A 25,525-nucleotide genomic window follows, 5' to 3' on the forward strand; every position below is an offset into this window, starting at 1 on the left:
AACCTAGTTGCCCAAAGTTCATCTTGTGTTATCTTTCAAGATTCCTGAGTGAGAATTTTAACTCCTATCTAGCTTTTCTTTTCCTTTTTCTTTTTTATTTTTTATAACTTAAGGTCTAATAAGCAATTTCTAAGCTGTTATTTAACAAATGTAAGGAGAAACCAACAAACACAAAGTGACAAAACTAACACATATATTATATTATGAAGATATAATATGGATGGTGACCCACCTGGCGTTCAAATGACTCTTCCCCATGGAAAGTTCAATTCAAAATTTTGGGTTTACCGTTTCCTTGTTCTTATCTCATTGAACCCAACGGTGAAACTGCGAGGCAAAAGTTATTTACCTCCTTCCCTCGCCCACCATTTAATTCGGCAACCAATAAAACATTCGGTAGTCTCCTTTCCTCCCTGCCACTATATATATATATATATATATATATATATATATATATATATATATATATATATATATATATATATATTTGTTTTAAACCCAAAGCTCTTACTCCTCTTAGTCCCCCTCCTATGTCCTGGACTCTTATTTTTTTGTCTCAAGAGTGATGTTGATTTCTGAGAAGTTTGGAAGGTAGAGAGCGGAGAATATGATGAGATTTCCAGCGTTTTTGTTGCTTCTCCTTCTTTCTTTCGATTCGAAATCTCTGTTTGTGCCGTCTGAATCCGTTACAGATGATGAGAGTATGCTCTTTCTCTTCTCCCTTGCTCTTTTTGATTCTTTTCTGGTAGACTTCTGCAACAGTGTATGGTTGCACTTGTAGCTACGAGATTTGAAACTTTTGTTGGGATTTTTTTTTTGGTCATCTTGGCTCTGGATCTCTTTTGTTTGACTTTCTGGGAAGATTTGTAATTTGGTTACATGTTTGTGGCTTCAAGGTCATATCTTGAGATGATTCTATGAACTGGATTGTTTTGTTTTTTTTTTCTATTTTCTCTTTTACAGTTTCAGCATTGCAAGCTTTCAAGATGGCCGTATATGATGACCCTCTGTCGAGATTATCTGATTGGAACATCCAAAATGGAAATCCATGTGGCTGGTTTGGCATCTCATGCTCGGATTCTCGCGTGGTTGCCTTGTAAGAAACACTTGGATTTTTTTTTGTTGTTGTTGTTTTTTTTTTTTTTTTTGAACACTGCTACTGAACCAGTTATTCTATATAAATGTCAGGATATCATAGATTATAAGATTAAGTGCACTCATAGATGCATGTTTGTGCCTACTGTGTTTGATTGAAAGTAGACTTTCGAGTGTGCAATAATAACCTACTAAGACATTATGTGAAACCGTTGGTGTTCGTGGATTAGGTATCAATTCTACTTAAACTTTATATGCTTGTGGCATGACACATATCACGCTAGATGTTGCTTGAACTTTTGATTATTTTGAATTTTAGAAGTTTTAAAAGTAACATATTTGACCTGGGTTCTGCAGAAACCTTTCCAATTCATCGTTGACTGGATTCATCACACCGCAGCTTGGCTCTCTAAATTCTTTGCAGAAACTGTATGTGTTTTGTTTATTGTTACATACTGGTTTCTGATAAATTATGTCTGAAGATTTCTTCAGTGGAAGAAATTATGATGATGCATGCCTATTTTGCAGAATTTTGAGTAATAATTCTTTTCATGGATTGATACCTAAACAACTTAGCATGTTGAAAAGCCTTACTGAGTTAGATTTGAGTTTCAATCATCTATCTGGACCAATTCCTCCTGAGATTGGAAAGTTGACTAGAATTGTGAAAATGTAAGAAGCAGACTGTATCCTGACAATTTTAGTTACTTAATTTTTGTATTATTTTATTGTTTGCTAATGTCTTTGTTACTGGTGTTATTCTTAGAAATATTCGGTCTAATGGGCTGATTGGTACTTTGCCCCCCGAGCTTGGTAAGCTGGTGAGGCTTGTTGAGCTATGGTTAGATAGAAACAAGCTTAATGGAGACATTCTTGGAAGCAGCAATTTAAATAAGTAAGTGATGCTTACTCATATTCTAATATTTTTATATTTGTTCTGTTATGTTTCGATTTACAACCTAAGGCTGGAATTGGACCACATGAAATTGATGATACTCCAACTCAATTGCCCAAGCAATTAATTTTTACAAATTAAGAGAGTTAGCACCACAATATAGTGAAAATATTCTGACTTTATCTTATAAGATTCCTTTATTAGTTTTGCATGATTGCTATGTCTATTTATCCTTGAAATGTTTGTGAATTTTGTGAGGGATATAGGTGGAGATAGCAGCAAAGTTAGATTTCTTAATGCCCTACAAATTGGTTATGAGGGTTACTGATAAGCATGTCAACGTTTTTTGGAGAAATGTATTTGATGAAGCCAAAATTCTTCTCAAACAATGGAAGCCAAAGACCTCCTTAGCTACAGACCATAATGAAATAAGTAGAACAAAAAAAAAAGGATAGCAATAAAATCTTTTAATGTCTGCAAACTCATCTACTTTTATGAGATAACAGAGATAAGTAGTTATGTGCTTGTGATAGTTGAAGTGTCAAAACTTCAAAACTTTGAAAGTGGCCTCTTGGACAACCGACAGGCTTGAACATTTATGGGGATGCAATGGACTTAAATGCTTATTATGATTGAGAATGATGCTCATAACGGGGAGACTGTCATGGAAAACTGGCAGTGATAATGACAGTTTATCCAACATCAGCTAGGAGAGCAGGATCACTTAAAAATCAGTGAAGACTTGCATGCTGTTGATTTGTCAAACCATGCCAGGTTTATATGCACCAAAATCTGCAATTTACACACTAATACTCATGCTTATTTTGAAAGAAAGAGGCATCTGAAACTTTGATGGAAAAAGATATATTCCTAGTTCAGTTGGATAACAAGCATGAAAAACAAACCTCCCTTAAAGGCCAGCTTGCGCATTGATTGGAGAGAGGGCCATGATCACCATTTACAACCAGTGGAAATCATAATGATACAACTGTGGTGATAGCCTAGGACCTTTGCAGTGGGTAAAGAGAGGTCAAAGATCAGGTAAGAGTAAACAAGAGAAAGAGAAGCCTGCTTGGCATGATCATTACCCTTGCAATTCTCTATTTATAGAGGTTGAACAGCTGAAAAAAATGGAATCCTAGTAGGATAGATTTATCCCTTGGAGGTGGTTGATTACGTACACATGTCAGCAAATCTAGTTTATACCACCCATTACAATCAATTATTTCTGATAATGAATTAGCCTAAAATATCCATCATATCTTGTCAAATATTCTCTAGCTTATTCACTATTTTTTATCATATCTTATAGAACCTTCATAATTTTTTCAAATTTTAACAGAAAACAAACTAAGAAGCCCTGTCTATAATGGTGTTTACGAACAAGAATATTAAAAAGTTACTAGAGGCAGATTTCTGGATTGCTGTGATTGTTGTCTGATCTATTACTTCTCTGCGGAACATACAAGGGGTATGACAAGGCACCACAACAACAAGAAGTTTCCTAAAGGATATGGAGGTGTGCAAATATAGGTCTAGCAATTGTTCTGCTTATGAGACCGTTCACTGTAAATATGCAAATAGGAGCAATTGACCACCTTTGTTATTACTGAAGTCAAAAGAAAGGCAGATAAGAGAAAACATTTGTTGTTACTTCCACTTAATGATCATGTCTGGTGGTTTAAATAGTCAGTGCATCATTGTGGAACACTTATATTTTCTATTCATCATTGCATATATTCCCAATGACAGTAGGGTGCTCGATCATGCTAATGAGGCCTGCAATGTGTATCATAAGTATGATATTATATAAACTAATATGTTTAAGAAAGTCTTGCAAATTTCTTTTAAAAGTTTTCTTTAATGGAATATGGAACCCTTTTCACAGGAAAATTTCAATAAGATGCTTGTTGCAGATTATGTTTGCAATGTTATATTAAGGAAGATGGCTTTCTTTATTTCAAAATGTTGGATAATGTTTTGCATTTAAATTTACTATCTTGGATATTATTAAAGAAAGATATTATTTGGCATTTATTTTCACCTAGGATTAAATGCTTTGTGTTCTTTTCCTAATTCAGGTCTGCCTCCCACACTAATGGCACTGGCTTATGCGGATTGCATCGGTTAGAAGTTGGAGACTTCTCAAACAACTTTTTTGTTGGGAACATACCCTTATGCTTGAAGTATCTTCCAGGTACAAAGTTTTCTGTTAATACCATTCAGTCAATTTGTCCTAGCTGAACTTGATTTGCTTTATTTTTCACAGAACAAGCTTCCAAGGAAACTGCCTCCAAGTTGAACACTCCGTCTCACAACGCTCTGCTCAACAATGTAGGCTACACCCCTTCATAAAGCTCTTTCCTTCTTTCCTTTTATTTTATTCTTTTCTTTTATTTTTTCTTTTTTGGGAGAAGTTTCACAAAGTACTTTTTTTTAAAATATTTTTTTCCAAAATACAGGCAGAGATCCCTGCTTTTAGACTCTAAATGGTTCATCTTGTTGTGAAATCACTCATTTTATATGTGAATCTTTTTTGCAAATTTACAAACATTACCTGTATTACTCAAGGTTCTCATCTTGGTCAAGATCTCTGTTTATATCAATATATGTAAAATCTCGGACCTTATTATCTCGGTAATATGAACTGATATAACCCGAGATAATGGCCGATATAATATACACATATTGGCAGATATTTTCTCATCTTTTATTAACTATTTAACATTGTATGTTCATAGTTTCTTTACTAGTTTTGGATAATAATCATTAATTTAGACATTAGGGATCTGTGCTGGGGACGATGATGACAGTTGTTGGAATAATTGAGGGTGGCGAAGCAGGGATGATGTGTGGGGATGGGAAAAAGGAAGGAAAAGATAACAGATAGGGAAGAAAAAAGGGATTTAGAGAGATATAGGGAGAAGATAGAGAAAGGAAAGGAACAGTGGAGCGACAGGAGGCAAAGAAGCGATTACCAGTGGTGGACTGAGAAGGTAGTCTAGAGGGTGATAATTTGATAACCCAACAGAAGGCCAAACATTTATCAGATCAGTTCTGAAGCTGATGGTCAGGTGGTGGGCATCGATGGTGGGGCAGCCTGATCAAGTGGTGAAGGGATAGGTTGGGAAAGGGAATAGAAGAGGAGATTAGAGATAGTCCGAAGAGAATAGGGATTCCTAACTTAAATTAACTAATCTAGCTAGTATGATAATCGATCTTGCTTTTACTATATTGGCTCCATCTTCTGGTAATTTAAGTGGTAAAAATATCAATGGAGATTCCAGAACATCTCGGTTATTGAATTTTTGCTGGACTTTTCATCTCACGCCCAGAGAAACAGATATCTCGGTTGAACTTGGTATTGGGCACTGACCAAGATACTAGCATGTCGGGTTTTTAAAAAACCTTGGTATTACTCACGTTGATATACTTAAATTGGCACTTGACTTAACCATCATTTTGTTCCAACCTAGGTTATTTCCATTTTCCATATCATCATCCATTTTATTCTTGTCTTGCACTCTATTTCCCATATTTTTTACTGTTCAATGCTTCCATTCCTGCATATCTTCCATTATTTCAAATCCCTTTTTCCTTCATAAATCTTGTCTATAAGTGGTTATGAAAAGTGATAATGACCGATACTAAAATACATGGGTCCTTCGATAGGGGTAATGCAGAATAGAACAGATCATGAGAAACACAGTTATCCAACAGTGTGATCTCAACTAGACATGCTGTCAGGTATCAGTCTATCAATATTAATAGCAGACACAAGTGCTGATGCCAAGTTACTACTGTAGAAATCTTGCCCCTAGTTTTGTGTCTTTTAACTGATCTAAGGACGAAAGAAACCAGAAGCCAAATCCTGCCTCAATTGCCTTAAGGATTGAATTCATGGTTTTAAATGTTGCATGCTGATGTTGTGTTTTGCTAGTGCTTAGCATGCATGAGCATGTATGCACCAGCATGCGATCCACGCCATGTGCTGGTCTAGTCTGGCATGGTATGTCATAAGCCATGTCAACCGGCATTGCATTTAATCCCTTGACTAAGCTTCGTGCAATGCTTATCCATCTTGGGTATTTTATATTACATCAGACATCTCATTCTAACTTAAGCAGCATCCATTACACATGGGAAAGGGAACCTATCATCTCATCAATGCCTCAAAAATCATCTCATACATGAAATCAAGGCCTTGTTAAGGTATTACATCTTGCTGTTAATCTATAAAAGACCCTTGATCATAAGTAACGTAAACTACTTAACTATATAGTTAACAACATGCATTCTTCTTACATGATATGTAACCAAACATACAATTTTTAAAATTCCAAGCCAAAGTAAAGAAAGAGGAAGAACATTAATGGGTCAGTTAAGATAAAACCATTAAATAATGTTAGCACAAAGCTCAAATACATATGCACGGATTTCATTATTCTAATAAAACCATAGAATTGTAAAGTTTATAGTCTAGTACATGCATTGTTCTTGTGTGATAAATAACAGAGGTACAACTACCATAAATACACATCCTACCAAAATAAATTGTTGTGGCTTGTGAGCAAAATTTGATTTCTCCCTTCTGATTTCCTATTTGATCTCTTTACTTTATTTTCTTGCTGGTGTACTGGTAAGATCTGACAAGTAACATGCTGCCTTTTTGCAGCTCTAATGGCATAATCTTTAGAGTGACACCCTCATTATAAGATTGTTCAATGTGCATCACACAAGAACTATGCATCTAGTCAGGTAAAGAAATGCTAGTGGAAAGTTAACAATCTAAAACATTGGTTCAGCCACTCCAAAAGCATGTCTATGGAAGGTTCATCAAGGAAGAGTGTTCAAGGTTGTAAACTTCCTTTTAGCTTTTGGTCAGATTTTGTATGCTGAAAATTTTCTAGTGGTATTGTATGCCACAAAATGGAAAAATGATGTAGGCTGTAATTTGCATTTACCATCAACTAGAAATTATTTTACTACATTTTGCCATGCATCCTTTTGTTGTGCATAATAGAATGGAACGTGTTGTACACATCAGCCATGAAACTGTGAACTAGAACTCTAGAATCATTTTGTTTTACTGGGGCACTAGCATGAAATGACGTTCATTTGCAAATCTCCCCCAAACAGTCTATGCATTAAGAGAAATGAAGGAAAAATGTTATGCAGCCATGAGGCCCGTGACATCCCGTGACATTCTAAGGAGGTCTATGATAATCAACCATCTACCAACAATGTCACTCATATTGTGGTGAGCATATGTGTTTGGAAAGACCATAACAGTTTAATTAAGAATTCTGACATGCTAAAGTGTCGTTTTCCTGTAGCCATAGGTTTGAGTTCTAGCTGGAACTCCAAAAATAAAAATGAAGCTCTTCAGTTGCTGACACTACTACAAAAACGAGGTTAATTTTGAAGGTCTAACTTTAAAAAATAAAAAAATATGGGCAGTTTGTTGGTTTTTTTGTTTGTTATTCTTTTCCCTAAATTTAGAATGCCTTTTGTTGACCTTACACTTAATATTTTTCATGTATTGTGAAAATTAAAAGGATTTCCATATCTATTTTTTTTAGTAACTTTGAGAACTCTTTCTCTCTCTCTCTCATGTGTTTATGTGTGAAGAGGGGTTGGGGCCAGAGGAGATTTTTTTAGAGAGAAAGAAAAAGGTTTTAGTGTATTTTGGCCCTAATGGATAAAGAGTTTGTGAGATTTGAGGTTTGACTTAAGGTTTTAGCTAAAATCTCCTCTTTAGCTTTCAAGTTCCAGAAACCAAAGTGTATTCCTCTCAGATATATTTTGTGGACAAATAATGTTTTCTAGATGATAAATATGGATATGTTAATTTTTCTTATTTCTTTAGGTTGGTATCAGTAGTTTTCCATCAAACCAGATTTGTATGATAGCGTTTATGAACATGAATCATGGGCTTGTAACTTAATTCTATTTTTCATTCTTTTGATTATCTTGTCTGGTTTACAGTCCTAAAAACAATATAGCTCCAAAATAAATGCTAACAATATCTTTATTGACTGTGGTATTAGATTTTCATTTTATATTTTATTTCTAATGATTTTTATATCTAATATTTTATTTTTAATATTTCTTATTTATAAAACTCTATTTATTTTCCTTGCTGAAAATTTTAATAGTCTCCAAACCGTACGCACTTGAGATCCTAAAAGCTAATTAGTTGAAGTGTAACCAAAAGCTGGAGTTTAGTCCTTCATACATTGCGCTGTAGATAATAAAAATTAGCTATTCACCCATTTGGGCATCCATATTTTATTTATTCTAGCCATAGATAAGTTTTAGGGTTTTGCCATGAGATGCCTTTTCAAGGAGACAATAGCTTCAATACATTCCCTACTACCTGTCTCAATAATCTTGCCTGGAACAGCAAATATTGTGATCAATAACTCAATTTTTGGTTGTCCTATAGCTCACAAACATAATCAATTATTGATTACCAAGTACATGGATAGTGTCATGTGGGATTTGCTGTTCGCCATTATGGTTTTTAACCAATTAAGGATTTTTTGAGTCACCCTTATTATTACGATGGAGGTCTTGTCAGTATTACATACTTGATTAAGAAAAAAAAGGCCTTTTGGTTTCATGATAATTCAATTTTGTTCCTGTAACATCTAATTTTCGATTTTGAATTTTAGCAAAGGCTGTGCATAGGCCAATAGGGCAATCAGATAATGTTGTTAAAGTCCCCAACTTTGTAAAGGAAACAATATTCCCAGGTGCCCCGTTTTGGGTGTGTGTGGGGGTGGGGGGGTGGGGGGTGGGGGGTGGGGGGAAGGGGTGGTTGGAGGCAATAGACTGATGGATTTTGCATGGCTTAACATTATTCAGGTTGAGAGTTAGGTGGCTGAGAGAGTTGGTAGGTGAGGGATAGGTGTTGGGGTAGGGTAATGGGTGGCGGGGGTGGAGAACAAGAAGCATAGGAGATGCGGTTGTGCTAGTTGAGGTGGTGGTAGATTGTGTGAAGGGTTGGGGATTGGGTGGTGGTGGTGGTGGATGACAAGAGTTGGTGATACAGTGCTGGCTGTCCATTTGGTGATGTGAGTGGTAAAGTAAGATAAGAGGTTTGGAGGGCAATGGGCATGGAGGAAGGATTTAGGGGAAATGTCATGAGGGTTGAGATTAGGGTGGGTTAGGTGGGGATATGGGTGCTGGAAAGAGTGAGAGAGAGAGAGAGAGAGAGAGAGAGAGAGAGAGAGAGGAGCGGTGAGAGCTGAGAAGCCCACACTTGGGAGGAGGTGATAGTTGGTTTGGTACCTCTAAGCAACAAACCCTAATTTCCACTTTTCCCTATGGGTCCCTTTCCTTCTTCTTTTTTTTCTGGCGATTTTTTGCAAAATTTGAAATGCCTAGTTTCTCCAGGTTTTAAGAGAAGTTTCTTAAGATTATTTACCAAATGAGGAACAGAAAACTGAGTTTTAAAAATAAAAAATTACTTTCAGGCTGTTTTCCTTGCAAACAAAAGGCCAAAATGGGACTCTTGTATTAGATCTTTATTTTTTAAAAAAAAAACAAAAATATGCCCCTTAAAACCTCGTATCCACAAAATTGTGCTAATACTCTTTCCAAGCATGTGACTAGCAAACCTTAGAAGTCCAGCAAACTTCAGCAAACCCTAGGTACGTATCTTAAGTTATCTAAATAACTGTATTGTCATAAATCTGATATGAATCTGTGCACAAGTTTTGATTTTCTTGAAAAATTAGGACATAAGCATGGCTACAGAACTTAAATGGCGCACCAAAGGCTAATAGAATGCTTTTATATTTCAAACATAGTAGAGTGATGCTAACTGGACTTTGAGATATGAAATTACATGGCCCTGGAACCGAACATACACACTTTTCTGCTTGCCGGTGCCTACAGAGTGGCACGACACTGCAGTAGTTACGTCTGGAGTTGGATGCTTTTGACTCTAAGTAGTGTTTTCCAATCAAAAAATTTCTATACTTTTGATGCCCATAGATATGATGGTCCAAACATTTACGGATAGTATATAATGTGAGACTTTGGGTGGTGAAGCTCACATAGTAAGATTGCCTGAGGCATGTTTCAAGTTTCAGTAAAATTTCTATAGTTGGTACTAAAGTAATGACTGTCTGCAATGGATAGATCAAGATTGTAATGTCAAAGCACCATGTTTTAGTGCCCCTCAAGCTCATAGCAATATGATGGTAATGTCCCACCACCGGGGTTTGAACCCTGGACCTCCCCTAATAGCAAGCCATTAGGATAGGAGCGCCAACCAGCTGAGATAATAGCTGGTGCCTTATTCATTCCTTATTATTTAAGCTTTAGTTTACATATTGACCATATAACATTTGATAAGCTTTACATGGAAAACTTGTTATGCTGGGTCTTTCATGCAAGTATTGTATTACTGAGTTGCCTGAACAGATGTAATTATAACTGGCATGGGGGCTAATTACAAAGCACCTACCGAACAGTTTTATTGTAGAAGACAGCATTTGCAACGGCTAATAGAGGTCTTGAATAAAGTAAAAGTACACCTTGAATCTGACATTATGATACAGCATCTCAGATTCCATTTCTTGCATAAACTCTCTTCTATGTGATTCTATAATGAAAATGTGCTCTCTATTCATTTTAGGTAGCTCTGCAAATAGCCAGCAAGTTGCCAGTGACACAAACAATAGTCCCTATGAGGGGAAAAAAAACAAAAAGCCACGGGAACCAGTGTGGCTTCTGATTCTGGAAATTATAACAGGAGCTCTTGTGGTCCTTTTTCTAATAACCTGTACTAGTGCTGCTTTTAAGAGATGCAAAGCTAAATCGTCTGCTATTCTTCCATGGAAAAGAACCACAGACTGGAAGGACCAGAAAACAATATCAATTGGTAAGCAATACCATTGTGTTTATTGTTTTTACTTAGTGACAGTTCTGATTTTGGATGCTAATACAATGGGATCTATGTCACTGGTTGATGATATTGCTGCATACAGATGGTGAGTTACTGAAAAATGTATTAAGAATAAGCCGCCAGGAGCTTGAACTAGCTTGTGAAGATTTCAGCAACATAATTGGGTCATATCCGGATAGTGTAGTTTACAAAGGTACTGCGAAGGATGGGCCTGAAATTGCTGTTATATCACTTAGTATTTCAGAAGATCACTGGACAAGTTACCTTGAGCTTTACTTTCAGAATGAGGTAATTTGTCCACCAAATTCTGTTCTGAATTCCAGGGACCCACATAACTTAAGAATGTTAAATAGACACTGTATGTGCTTCAGGTGGCAGATCTGTCTAGGTTAAATCATGAAAACACAGCAAAGTTGCTAGGCTACTGCAAAGAGAGTGAGCCATTTTCAAGGATGCTTGTTTTTGAATATGCATCAAATGGGACACTGTATGAGCACCTGCACTGTGAGTCAGAATAATATTTTATTTCTTGTTGAGGGGATTGCTTATTTTGACATGCTATAGGAGCTCATGAATCTAATATGCACTTTTGTTGTAGATGGTGATGGATGCCAGCTATCCTGGTTCAGACGAATGAAAATTGCTGTAGGTATTGCTCATGGACTAAAATATCTACATACTGAATTGCAGCCTCCATTCACAATGTCTGAGTTAACCTCCAGTGCAGTTTATCTGACTGAAGATTTCTCTCCAAAGGTATCTATCATGTCTGGCATGTCGGAGATTGTTAGATGCAGTTGCTGGTTTAATCTGTCATGGTTTAGAAAATAAAAGATCAGTATAAGTGCATGCATGCTAATAGGCTGGTCCATATTTGGTATGCTTCTCATCTTAAAAGATCTGGATCAGCATCTAGAACTTGGACCTGAATCAGCCATTATTCTGAAGGATTTGGTCTGGCATAAGCCAATACTGGCTTGGACTTGAGTTGGTTCTTAATGTCTGAACCAAAAACACTCATATTCTAAAGAATTTTGTTCTGGCATAAGGCCAATACTGGCTTGAGTTCAAGTTGGTTGAATGTTTGGACTTGAAACAGTCATTATTCTAAATGATTTGTTCTGGCATTGTACTTGTTTGTGCTTGAGCAGGTTCTGAACATCTGCAACCATGACTTCCCCTTCCTTTTTCTTCATTTCTTTTTCCCTGCTTTGATCAACCTGATCAACTTAAACTTGTATCACATAGACAGGATGGCATTTAAGAGTCATTTCTTTTTCATTTTTATTTTTTGATTTGTTTTTCTTTTACAAGAATCGTATTTCTTATGGGCTGTGGCTTTTTCTGTCTTGCTCAGCACCTGGCTAACTTGAACAATTGTGCATGTATGCTGTCTACCCTTGTCTACACATTTGGAAGAAAACTTGACATATGAATGCTAAACTACCAAAAAAGTTTGATTGGGTTTCCAATAGAATCCAACTTATAAAGGATCTAACCTTATTTTATTGGTGGCTTTACATCTAATCAACATTAAGTTCATTGAGACTGTTAGGACAATATTCTTGTGAACCAATGTAGATAGAAAGATTTACTTGCAGTTCATCTACTTCCAGTTTTTCTATCATCAACAGCAATACAATTCTTTGCTTGAAATTAAATTCCATCAGACTATTTACTGTCATCTACATGAATGATAGCTGGTAACGAGGTCGTAGAGAACTGATCAGTTCCTTGCATTGTGGCCATTCCTATACTTTATTATGTTGGATGTTATTGTCATACTTCACTGTTGTTTATCTACTTTCATTTCCTTTCATGCATTGTGGAAAGAAACTTTTTGAATATTAATCATGGAAAGAAATAATCTTAACTCTACCTTCATCTGTGCAGTTGGTTGATTTGAAAGGTGGAAAATAATGCTTCCATATTCAAGAGCAGACTCTGGTTACATCATTAATGGAGGGCCTTTTCATGGACCTATGATTTCCTTAGAGAGACGGCATATGGATGTCCAGGGAAATACATTTGCTTTTGGAGTACTGCTGCTAGAGCTAATAAGCGGGAGACCTCCGTTTTGCAAAGACAGAGGGTGCTTGGTAGATTGGGTAAGCAACATGTATCAGATTTTTTTTTAAAAAAGAATCACCAGATCAAGTTTAAACCCTATTGAAATTATCATCCCATGAAATGTTTTCATTTCCTCCTTTCATGCAGAAGATAAGTGTCATGACAGTGTACAACTTGATGAATTTATTGATGAATATCCATCATGGAGTTCAAGTTCAGTTTACCATCCATCTTGGCCACCCTGAATGTGTTTTGTCCCAAAATAGCAGAATTCATCGAGTTCTGCACTGTCAAAACTTCTCTCTTTGAAATTAACCAATGAAACTGATGATACTATTTCTCATACAAAATTCTCAAATAGGGATAGCTTGAATATGAGATGGCCATGCATGGGAACCTGTTGATTTTAACAAGATGAGAAGCTGCACTGATCAGTTTGAAATCATGTTTCGTAGAAAATGGTTCGGTGAACTATTATACTATTGAATGGTAGTGTCCTTTAGTGAAGTTTAAAATGTAATGCGTCCTATTGCAATCAATCTGCTATATATTCCATTATGCTGCGGGTAGGAGGTATATCTATACATCATTTGTACAAGTGCAGTTATCAAAGTCGATAGAACGTCCAAATAATAAATGTTTGCTCATGCATTTCCATGTCACAGTGTTTGACTGGCACATCACAAAACTTGTGTCATAGACATGATTTCTTGTATTTGTTATATGCATATGTGCACAAGGTAGGCCAATATTATTGACTTAGGGGTCGCATTGCCTGCTAAAATTTGTAGTTCTAAATCTCATGAAGTTATCATAGCAAAGTTTGAAACCCTTGATTTTGGTTGTGGGTTTGTTTCACTTTTTCAAGTTTTGGTTAAACTAGTTTAAATTTGGGTTTTCAGTTATTTTGGCTGAAGAATAAGAAAAGAGGATGAAAACATTATGGAGAATAAAAAAAAATAAAATTAGCGAATGAAACAAATATGACACAGCCTTGAAGAATAATGCATCATTTGAAATCAATAAAATGTGTTCTGTATTTTGAGCTTAAAGACCGAAAGTTTGAAGAGATAATAAAAAATTTGGAAAAAACAATGAAGTGTTAAAGAACTACTATTTGATAGCCTGACAATTTACAAGTCTAATAGTAGTAAAATATATTAGTATGAAGTTTCATAACCATAACGAGCTCCATATAATAATTACCCTCATGCTAAGTACCAATGGCGGTGTACAAATTATCATCTACTAGGTAATGAAGAAGACTACATCCAGATATATATAATCTAAATGTTTAAGGATTTAATCTAACATGTAGCTAATCCAAGTGTAAATCTGGAACTGTTTTCTCCTATTTCTCTTTAAAATTTATTTTGGTACCCAAAATATTCTGTTATATCTAGGAAACTCTACCTTCTTCTTAATTTATTAAAACCACAAAATGGTTTTAAATTTTAAAAAATCAAATTATGGTTAATGTTAAGAAAGAACTTGTTTCTCATAAGTTAGATTTGTCATCCATATTATTTTTAATTTTAAATAAATAAATGAAAATATGGCTGAAAATTGACTTTAGTCAAAATCATTCACATCATCAACAAAAATAGCATATATAATCAGTTTTCAGCAGAAACTGGTGGAGCCACAAAATTAGATGAAACCCCGGCAAAAGCTGACTGAAACCAAACACTTCAGAAAGTTTTGCATGCTTCTTGGCCAAAATTTCAATCCTTGCCTCTTGATGTATGTTTAAAATTTGAAGAAACCATGGCTTAATATGATGGCTGAATAACAGTACAATGGACATTACTTGGTTTCAGGTCCGTTCTAACCATACGAAGCTCCATATATAATTACCATATGCTAAGTACCAAGGCGGTGTACAAATTATCATCTGCTAGGTATGAAGAAGACTACAGTCAATATATATAATCTAAATGTTTAAGGATTTAATCTAACATGTAGCAATCCAAGTGTAAATCTGGAACTGTTTTCTCCTATTTCTCTTTAAAATTATTTTGGTACCCAAAATATTCTGTTATATCTAGGAAACTCTACCATTCTTCTTAATTTATAAACACCAAATGGTTTTAAATTTTAAAAAAAAATCAAGTATATGGTTAATGTTAAGAAAGAACTTGTTTCTCATAAGTTAGATTTGTCATCCATATTTTTTTTTAATTTTAAATAAATAAATGAAATAGGCTTGAAAATTGACTTTAGTCAAAATCATTCCACATCATCAACAAAATAGCAATTATACTCAGTTTCAGCAGAACTGGTGGAGCCGACAAAATTAGATGAAAATCCGGCAAAAGCTGACTGAAACCAAACACTTCAGAAGTTTGCATCTTCTTGGCCAAAATTTCAATCCTTGCCTCTTGATGTATGTTTAAAATTTGAAAGAAACCATGGCTTATATGATGGCTGAATAACAGTACAATGGACATTACTTTGGTTTCAGGTCCGTTCTAACCATACGAAGCTCCATATAATAATTACCATCATGCTAAGTACCAATGGCGGTGTACAAATTATCATCTACTAGGTATGAAGAAGACTACAGTCAGAATATATATAATCTAAATGTTTAAGGATTAATCTAACATGTAGCTAATCAAGTGTAAATCTGGAACTGTTTTCCCTATTTCTCTTTAAAATTTATTTTTGGTACCCAAAACTATTCTGTTATATTCTAGGAAAACTCTACCTTCTTCTTAATTTATTAAAACCACCAAAATGGTTTTAAATTTTAAAAAAAATCAAATATAATGGTTATGTTAGAAAGAAACTTGTTTCTCATAAGTTAGATTTGTCATCCATATTATTTTTTAATTTTAAATAAATAAATAAAATATGGCTGAAAATTGACTTTAGTCAAAATCATTCACATCATCAACAAAAATAGCATATATAATCAGTTTCAGCAGAAACTGGTGGAGCCAACCAAAATTAGATGAAAACCCGGCAAAAGCTGACTGAAACCAAACACTTCAGAAAGTTTTGCATGCTTCTTGGCCAAAATTTCAATCCTTGCCTCTTGCTGTATGTTTAAAATTTGAAGAAACCATGGCTTAATATGATGGCTGAATAACAGTACAATGGACATTACTTTGGTTTCAGGTCCGTTCTAACCATACGAAGCTCCTATAATAATTACCATCATGCTAAGTACCAATGGCGGTGTACAAATTATCATCTACTAGGTATGAAGAAGACTACAGTCAGATATATATAATCTAAATGTTTAAGGATTTAATCTAACATGTAGCTAATCCAAGTGTAAATCTGGAACTGTTTTCTCCTATTTCTCTTTAAAATTTATTTTTGGTACCCAAAATATTCTGTTATATCTAGGAAACTCTACCTTCTTCTTAATTTATTAAAACCACCAAAATGGTTTTAAATTTTAAAAAAAAATCAAATATATGGTTAATGTTAAGAAAGAACTTGTTTCTCATAAGTTAGATTTGTCATCCATATTATTTTTTAATTTTAAATAAATAAATGAAAATATGGCTGAAAATTGACTTTAGTCAAAATCATTCACATCATCAACAAAAATAGCATATATAATCAGTTTCAGCAGAAACTGGTGGAGCCAACCAAAATTAGATGAAAACCCGGCAAAAGCTGACTGAAACCAAACACTTCAGAAAGTTTTGCATGCTTCTTGGCCAAAATTTCAATCCTTGCCTCTTGCTGTATGTTTAAAATTTGAAGAAACCATGGCTTAATATGATGGCTGAATAACAGTACAATGGACATTACTTTGGTCCGTTCTACTACATTACAAATGTAGATACTAGGGTTCAGATAATGGCAGTATTTTCTCCAGTCATCTTGATTTATAATATCATGTAACATGAAACAATGGCCGTTATTTAATTTTTATCACCATTCTTCAAACTAAATAGGTATTCTAAAAAAATTAAAATTTCATACCATTTCAAACGTCTATAAATACTTAAGAAATTTGTTCATGTAACATGAAACAATGGCCATTATTTAATTTTTATCACTGTTCTTCAAAATAAATAGTTATTTTGAACCAAGGTCCGAAATCGCGGTACTAGGTACCTTATCGATTCGGTTCGGTACAATACACTCTTGTATCGAAATAGCACTCTAACCTTTTTTTCAATTTTATCTCGGTATGCCTCGATACAAATCAATATACCTCGGTATGGGGTGGTATGCATCTCGGTACACCTCAATACAGGTCGGTACGCCGAGGTATAGGGCAGTACACCTTGGTACAGGATGGTACGGGGCCTGTACCAACTTGAAGTTAAGTTTCGTACTGATTTTCTCTTAGTATGGTACGGTCCAAATACAAACAGCCATGTCACTATCGCTCCTAAATCTGTGAGGTGTATCATAGAAAATGTTCGCTTCTAAAACTCTGCTAACTCTTCCTATTTATTTAGCAATAAGTTTTCCATATAAATATATCTAAATAAACATGAAATAGTATGGTAACATTTCTATTTATTTTTAGTTATTAAGCTTGATATTTATTGGTCCAAATATAGAGTTAGCATGTATCAACCCTTACAAAACCACTATAGCAGGTCAGTAAAGAGAGACCATTCTTTATAAACTTTGTCAGACATATAGATGTCTTATTCTTTATTCTCCTTGGGCATTAGCCACTTTTCAATTTCAGATTTGGCTTTTAATTTATTTATCTATTTTGTTATTTATGCATTTCCAATTTTCTAACTGAATTACTTTGTCTTATTCTTTATTTCCTTGGGCATTAGCCGCGCAGAGACAGAGGGGCAAGGAAGAGGTTCCGCCTCCGGTTCTCCCTATTTCGTTTGAAACAGGGGTCCCAGAGGAGGCCCCTTTTATTTTTGAAATTTTTCAGTGAAGTGGGCAAAAATAAAAAGGGCCCCCATTGGGATCCTGTTTTGAATGAAACAGGAGATCCGAGGGCCAAACCCTTCCTGCCCTTCCAGCGGCCCCCGGCTGTACGCCACCCCTATCTTTCTCCTCTCTCTCTCCCTCCTCTCTCTCCCTTTTCTTTTTCTAGTTCTTCCTCTCTTCCGCCTCATCTACTGTGTCGGTCACAGGCCCGGCATGGAATGGAATAGGGGCATACCGACCCATGCTCTAGGAAATCGGTCCGAGCCCTAGTTCCGACACAACAATCCTTGGACTAATTAGTTCATACCGAACACATTTAGGCTGGCACAACAATCCTTGGACTAACTAGTTCATACCGAAACACATTTAGGTGCTGAACAAGTTGTTCACATTAAATCTAGAATAACTAGTTGCACGCATCTAATTATCTGGTACACAGATAAATAGGTAGTAATCTAAGGTGTGATCACATGCACACATTAGACTTAGCCAATCCACATATTCATTGATGAACAAAAAGAGGATTGGTATATTCACCTGTAATGAAGTTGCACATTTTTTATTAATTGGTGCATATATTTAATATTTTAGAGTGCAAAATTTGATAATTGGATGCACATTGTTAATTGCTAATGGGGGCTAGGACACTTTGGTCAGAGATTAGGAAAATGGCCGATCCTGCAAAAAGAAATAAAAATGGCCATTCCTGCAAATTTGAAAGAGTGGTCATTTATGCAAAATTCCCTTTTTGTTTTGTTCTTCACATATTACATGGGTTAGGTAAAAATATGCAGAGGCTTTAACTTGGCATGGCCCTTAGGAACAGTTAACCTATTGAACTTCTCCACTATAATGTCTGCTCAGCTTTTGAGTATTGTTCTTTGCTGCCCAACCATAAATGAAACATAGGAATTTGGTTTACAAAAGTCAGATGAATATGTGCCCACACTTAAATAAGAAGTCCAATGAGCAAAACTACGACATTCTTTCTAAAAACCACTATCTTCCATGAAATATTAATATATCATTTCAAAAGTTTGTAAAGGGCTTCTGAATGGATTCTCTAATGGGGTAAGGATTTGTTTCCTGTGAAATTTAGCTCTCTTTCTATTGTGCTTTGCAGTCAAATTAATAAGGACTGTTCAGATTTTAAAAAAAGAAAAATCTTCATTTAAATGATTTGATAGCCAGTGATGAAGAAAACTAAGTTATGTTGAATTTGATATTTTGGTTAATTATATGCTGATTGTATCACTCTGATAAATGCCAAGTTTATCCTCTTTATAGGTCGGGAGTATTTGGGAACCCGGAAGAGAGAGGAAAATTGGTAGACCCTGATCTGAAAAATGTCAAGCCTGATGACCTCTCCATAATATGCAGTGTCGTGAACCTCTGCTTAGAACGTGAACCATTTAAGAGACCATCAATGCAGATAATAACTGCCATGTTGGAGGACGGTATCGACACCTCGGCAACTGCCCTTCTCCAAGGAGTCTCCTTTGGTGTGGGCAGAGCTAGCCCTATCCTCGTAGTTGCGGTCTTCAAAACTGTGAATTCAAATTGTACATAAGAACACCTTGTTTTTCTTTCCTTTTTCTTTTTTCCTCCTCTTTACTTTCTTATACAATGTGTTGCATGTTCAGGCTTAGAGCCACTTGCACAGCATCTGGCGTCTACTGTACATGCTGATTAATGAGTATACACGTCATTTAAATTTTAATGAAATCCCTGGAAATTTTTATCGAGCCCCATATTGTTTTGCTTTTCAATACAACATCTGTTTTCGGAATTATAAGATTAACACAAATTTAGGTTGCCATTGGCAGCTAATTTGCTATTTTTATCCACACGTACTTGTTGTCATATGAGCTGAACAAGAAAAAGGATAATTTTATTTAATATGAAGTTTTTAGGCATGGAAGGGTGATCAAAAAGTTTTCAGATGATACACTATTATAACCTAGTAATTCTAAAAGTTGTATAACAGCATTCAAGAGTGTAAGAGAATTTGTGTATTATTCTGAACGATGAGTTTTCATTACATTTTGAAGACTGGATCAAATCTAATTGTAAAGTGTAACATATTTTAAATTTCCCCCCTGAAACTTGAGAAGAGAAACTGGAATGTCAGAGTAAAATGCTTGATTTGCAATGTAAGTTCAGTGACAGGTGTTGAAGACCACAAAAAATGAGGAAGTAAAGCTCAAGCTGATTCTGTGGTGCGTGCTGCTGAAGTTGGTTTGTAAGGATGTTGGATTCAAGTAGTGCAATCAGCTGTGTAAGAAGTTTCTATCAACTTGGTGAGGTTATATTGCCTTCCTTTATTTCTAGTTTTGCTATCTTTCCCTGGTAAGCTGGGTTGAGATCTGGCAAGAACTCTGCCTCAGTTTAAATTATTTTGGTATCCTTTAATGAAGCTGTAACGGCTATGTCCGTCAACCTAGGTGTTTTATATAGAAAAGAGAGATCTATAAGTTAACCATTTCTTGGAAAAATAATTGAATATGTCAATATTCATAATTATTAAAAATTGCAACAAATTCCTTTAGTAATTTAGTTTTCAGCATGAATTTTTTAACGAAGGTCTGATACAACTTCAAAATTCTATGTTTTTAGGCATTTAATTGTGATATAACAATTAGAAATAAATCTTGACATGTATATGCAGCTTTCAACTTGCACTTCTCTCAAATCAAATAGGACTGCTTCTAATGCTAATATAAGTATCTTGCACTGATACATACGTTAGGAGAATATTCACTTCAGAGATTTGTGACATGGAATCACAAAACAAGTGTAAATCATAGCTTACGCAAACCAAAAACCAGAGATAACTGTCTGGGTTCACCGCATACCAACCATAGCCAACTAACACAGACTTCGATACTGATTCAACTAACCTTGTATTGTACAATATAAATTTTAGATTTTTTTTTTAATCTTTAAACAGCGATAACTTTTATTGTACAATGAGAATTTAAGCAATCTTAACACCTTCAGCCTCAGTTCTCAATCATCATTCCTGTTTTCTTGCTTTTCACCCATCCCATCACGCACGCCCAATGTGTCACCATGCCAAGCAACGTCTATACAGGTTCTGACTTTTGCATTTCATTAAACTCTACTAATTAATACGAATCAGAACTTATTGAAGCAAGCAAATAAATTATCAGTCACCTATAAAAGAAAATCAGATGCCATTACATTTGTGAGGTCCAATAGTTTCACATCGGAAAAACTCGTTTCAGAGCCTGGGCATATGAGACGGATATCTCCAAATCCTACGAACACGTTATGGGTGGAAAACAAAATTTGGAAGGGGTCTGAGCGGTGCATGCGGAGCGCGTGCAAGCCCCGGAACCTGACAATATCTGGTAGAAAAACCCCATGTTCCCTCATCATGTGGCCCCCACGTGGGCACTAAGTACCGCACATGCCCCGCGGAGGCGTGACATTTGGTATCAGAGCCGATGACAGCTTTTGTCCGATGATGGTTAAGATGTGAGGCCTAATAGTCCCACATCGAAAAAACTCGTTCTAGAGTCTAGACATATGAGGCGGATGTCTCCAAATTCTGCAGACGCATTTTGGATGAAAAACAAAACCGGAGAAGAATTTGAGCGATACGTGCGGCGCACGTGCGGGCCTTAGAACCGAACAATATCTAGCAAAAAAGCCCCGTGTTCCTCCCTTATGTGGCTCCCACAAGGACACTAGGTACCGCACGTGCCCCACAGAGATGAGGGGGTGACATTTGATATCAGAGCCGAAGACGGCTCTTATACGATGGTGGAAAAGATGTGAGATCCAATAGTCCTACATCGGAAAAATTCATTCCAGAGCCTGGGCATATGAGACGAGTGTCTCTAAATCCCGCAGATGTGTTTTGGATGGAAAACAAAACCAGGAAGAAATCTGAGCGGTGCATGCGTCGCACATACGGACCCCAGAACCGAACAATATCTGATAAAAACCCATGTTCCCTCCTTATGTGGCCCCCACGTGGGCTCTGGGTACTGCACGTGCCCCGCGGAGGCAGGCGTGACAACATTATTTCTAATAGTTACTCGAAAGTCGGATCTAAATGAAAATGCAACTTAAAATAGCAGAGATTGCAAAAATATCGAATCATGTTTGTTACTAATTAAGTACAGCCATTATATAAAAATTCCATCAAGTCCACTAATTAAATCAGAAACTAGGACATCCGGAAAAGTTCTCACAAGCAATATCTGTTCGGGTAGCAACAAGACTTTGGAGTACAGATCAAGTAGTCAAACGTTGAGACGCTGAAGGCATTTCTCACCATAATAGAAAAGATTTTGACATCTCGCAATCCAAGCCTTTCAGCCATCATACAGTTAATTTACCGCACAGCTTTCAGTAAGAGCCCAATCGAGTGCCTCCAAGTATCGCAGTCAGCCTCGGTCCTGGATTATTTGCCATAAACCTCTTTAATTGCACTCGCTCTACTTCGATTGTTGAGTAGACAAAATCCAACATGATGCCACCCTTCCTTTTTTTTGATATGAAAGATATTTTTCCTTTACATTTGACCATGCATACAGGTTTGAAGAGTTGTGATGCCAATTTTACATGCCTAAACAGCTTCACTTAGTATAGGCATGTGAGCAAGGCCTGCTCTACAACACTGCAGCTTGATGAGCACCCTGGGACTCCTACACGTTCAAACCTGCAAGCACTTGCTTGATCTGATGTAACAAAACAAAAGTCTTGCTGCACTGACTCAAATCTCATGCGACCAGCATGAATGCTTAAATTGAGTGGGCCTTCTCAACAAGCAAGGCTTCCAGCCTCTCTCTTAAGTGCTTCTATATATGGAAATATTTTGGTCACGTGAGATCCATAATAAAGTGAAAATATTGCTTCAGCTCGTTTAATGCTGCTACGAGCAGCAGCATGATCATCCAAGGACAGCTGAATGGAGGTAAGCTTCATCAACTCATGGCCGATGACAATATGTTCGGCATGATAAAGCTTGTTGAGGATCTGACAAGTAAAAAAAGAAAAGTGCACCAAAATGTTTGTAAAATATTCTACTGTAGGAATATCCAAAGCAAGGTTTTAAAAACTCGGTATGGTGATATTCCATCCCATCTTGGTCCATTTCTCAATTGTGCCATTTAGACACTCCAGACGGTTGGATGCCCTGCCATCCCATTGGTATTTAAAACCTTGGTTCAAGGAAAGCATCAAATAAGCATATGATTCAAAATTCTGAGTTAATTCAGTATCCAAGGTATTGGGTATCACAGGTGTGGAACAATTCTATTCTTAGAAATAAATGAAAAATAGCATTTCATAAACATTTATACAAAAAAATGGTCGCCTTCATAATCACCAGCAAGATGGAACAGCAGGCAGGAAAAAATCAGATTGAAAGAAAAAATACAGAAATTAAGAATCCTAAGAACTAGGTGTAACAATGTTTTTGGAGCAACAGTGATTATAAATAGTTCAAACTTTTAATGCCGATAGCTAGAAAAATTCCGAAAACATGCATGTCATGCTAGCTTCTAACCTCCACATGCAACACTGTGCAACCTACTTCATAGATGTAAAAGATTAGGTATATTGTTATCCAAGCCCCCAGGTCGACCAGTTAAAAAAGATAGAAGCAAGTAGGATTCCTGTGCACTTAAGCTTCAAAATCTTTTTGCATGCACATATAGCATATAATTGGAACAAACTAACCCAAGTCATTTATTGCTTAACGAAATCTTTTCCTATTAACAAAGAATAAAGAACATAAGGTGGCAACACCATCAAGGCAGATTCCAAGTTTGGGTTAAAAAGGCAAATGGCAACACAAAAGATTCGTTATTAAAAGATCTAATCAGACTATGAGTTCTACTACGTTCACCTCTGGCTGCTTATGCTATGAAATTCCTTGAAAGTGATTTACTGCAATGATTTAATCATATTGGAATGATATGAAATTCCTTCAACCCAAGGCACCGGCATGATATTAGCTGGGTGCCAGAGCATGCCAACCATTGGTATGGCTTGGCACAGAATATATTTATCATGCCAATGCTGGGCCAGCATGTCAATGGCACGCAAACTTAATCCTCGCCCCTCACTCTTGATCTCCTCTACAACGTCCATGTAGGGCGACTGGCTTATGCTCATTTCATGGGAACGACATCATTAAAATTAGCATTAGGTAAAAGGTTCAAATGTCACTTCTTACAAGTCAAAATAACTACATTTAGACTTTTGTGTCACTAACTTTGAACTTAGTTGAATATAAATAGTTGGCCATGTCTCACCATTGCTGAACAGTGGTCGACCATGCCACCTTTGTCACTTGAAGCTCACTTTTGTTTTACTCAGTACCCCAAAAAGGAATTTCTCCTTCTAAAAACTTCTCTTGAATTTGCTTCTGCAGTACTCTCACTTACCTATGAACTAAGTGACTGAGTTTTCCCTGAAGTCATAATCCTTGGGCTCAGCATGGTTCTTTTCTCTGATGTCCAGCTTACTGTACTTGATATTAGAAAAAGAAAATAGGCCAGAACCTCCGGCACTGCATTGTGAAGCCTATGAACCCTTCAATCTAGGGCATTAAAAGGCTGTAGTACTTAGCAAATTCAGCTAAAAGGCCATTACTGAATACATATGTGGTTTTGAGAAGTTTTTTTAATGATGCATATTCATTTTAAATCAAGTATGCACAACAGAACTGAGTTTAGTCCATCCTAGCTTTGAGTTAGGCAGATTTTTCCTTTCAACCTGACTTTAGCAGTCAACCTCAACAAGCCAAATCTAATCTAAGTAGGGTTCACATCAAACTGCACCAGTTTAGCTTTTTGACACTTGAATGTGCATATAGCATACAGCAAACAAAAAGCAATACATGGTGACATTGACATCATATTAGATATTATTGGCAGCTGATTGCAATTTTGAGTATATCAAATCCAATAGATATCTAAAACGAACATATCTTCCATTAGACTACATGAAAAGTTAAATACCTCTATCGATGCTATGCAGTGATTCATTGCACGTTCAAAATCTCAATCCTAACATAGGCTTCTGCAATATTGTCTTCAGCCCTGCATTATTACAGAGAAATTTTTGAATTGAAACTAGTTCCCACCACCATGGATGTCACCATATTTTTTAATTTCATTTTTTTGTGTTTGTTAATAAGAAGCTTTATCATGAACTTTTAAAATTATCACATCAGTAAACTACTTAACCATAGTGAAACCATGGAAAAAATATTCAGTTTTTAAAAAAACTAGTCATGAAGATAAAAGCATTCAAGTTATACTAGACTAGAACACTTGTGACTCATTATTTCAGAAAACTAACCTCTGCAACAACTTTGCTATATGGATGCCAAATCAATTTAAGGTGACTTAAGGATTATCCAAGGCATCTGAGATTGAAATTTCTGGAACTTCTTTTGAATTTAAAGAATCCCTCAACCTGTAAAATATAACTTTACGTCTCACAGCCACCAAGAGTAAAACTAAAAAAGAAAATACATACTAAATGTCTAATTGCAACAAGTATAAAATAAATACCTTTGGATGTTTAAACATGGCGCTGTTAGAAGCAGTAACTGAGGATTTCAAATCACGATAAAAGCCACAACTCAAGCAATATCCTGGATAAATATCACACGTGACACCTTTGTC

The 25,525-nt window shown here is 35.9% G+C and overlaps 1 pseudogene; it reads left to right on the top strand.

The window, feature by feature from the left end:
- The first annotated feature begins 511 nt into the window (after positions 1–511).
- On the top strand, positions 512–19,545 carry LOC120107708 (annotated as a pseudogene).
- Positions 19,546–25,525: the final 5,980 nt, after the last annotated feature.

Source organism: Phoenix dactylifera, unplaced genomic scaffold (assembly GCF_009389715.1).
Source record: "Phoenix dactylifera cultivar Barhee BC4 unplaced genomic scaffold, palm_55x_up_171113_PBpolish2nd_filt_p 000977F, whole genome shotgun sequence".
Classification (NCBI taxonomy): Eukaryota; Viridiplantae; Streptophyta; class Magnoliopsida; order Arecales; family Arecaceae; genus Phoenix; species Phoenix dactylifera.